The sequence below is a fragment of the Elephantulus edwardii genome, unplaced genomic scaffold, assembly GCF_000299155.1.
Source record: "Elephantulus edwardii isolate Elephantulus edwardi_28Jun2011 unplaced genomic scaffold, EleEdw1.0 scaffold00082, whole genome shotgun sequence".
NCBI lineage: Eukaryota > Metazoa > Chordata > Mammalia > Macroscelidea > Macroscelididae > Elephantulus > Elephantulus edwardii.
Window position 1 is genome coordinate 2,261,847 of NW_006399832.1, and position 367 is coordinate 2,262,213.

Genomic DNA, 367 nt, shown 5'->3' on the forward strand with positions numbered 1-367 from the left:
ATGATGTCTTTCTCCAAGGTCTGGTCTCTCCTTAGAACATGTTCAAAGTATGTTAGGCGGAGCCTCAGAATCCTTGCCTCCAAGAGCCGCTCGGTTTGACCCTTTCCGGGATGAATCTGTTTGTTTTCCTAGCAGTCCATGGTATCCTCAATACTCTTCTCCAGCACCACAGCTCAAAGGCATCAATTCTCTTTCTATTCTCCCTGGTCATTGTCCAACTCTCTGATGCATAACAAATGATTGGGTAGAAGTGGTTGGGTACCCTGGTGGATGGTGGAGCAGGGAAATAATTGAGTAAAGACACATGTGCCAAAGGCAGGGACAACACTGATACTAACCGTTAACTCCACAATAAGGGATATAACTT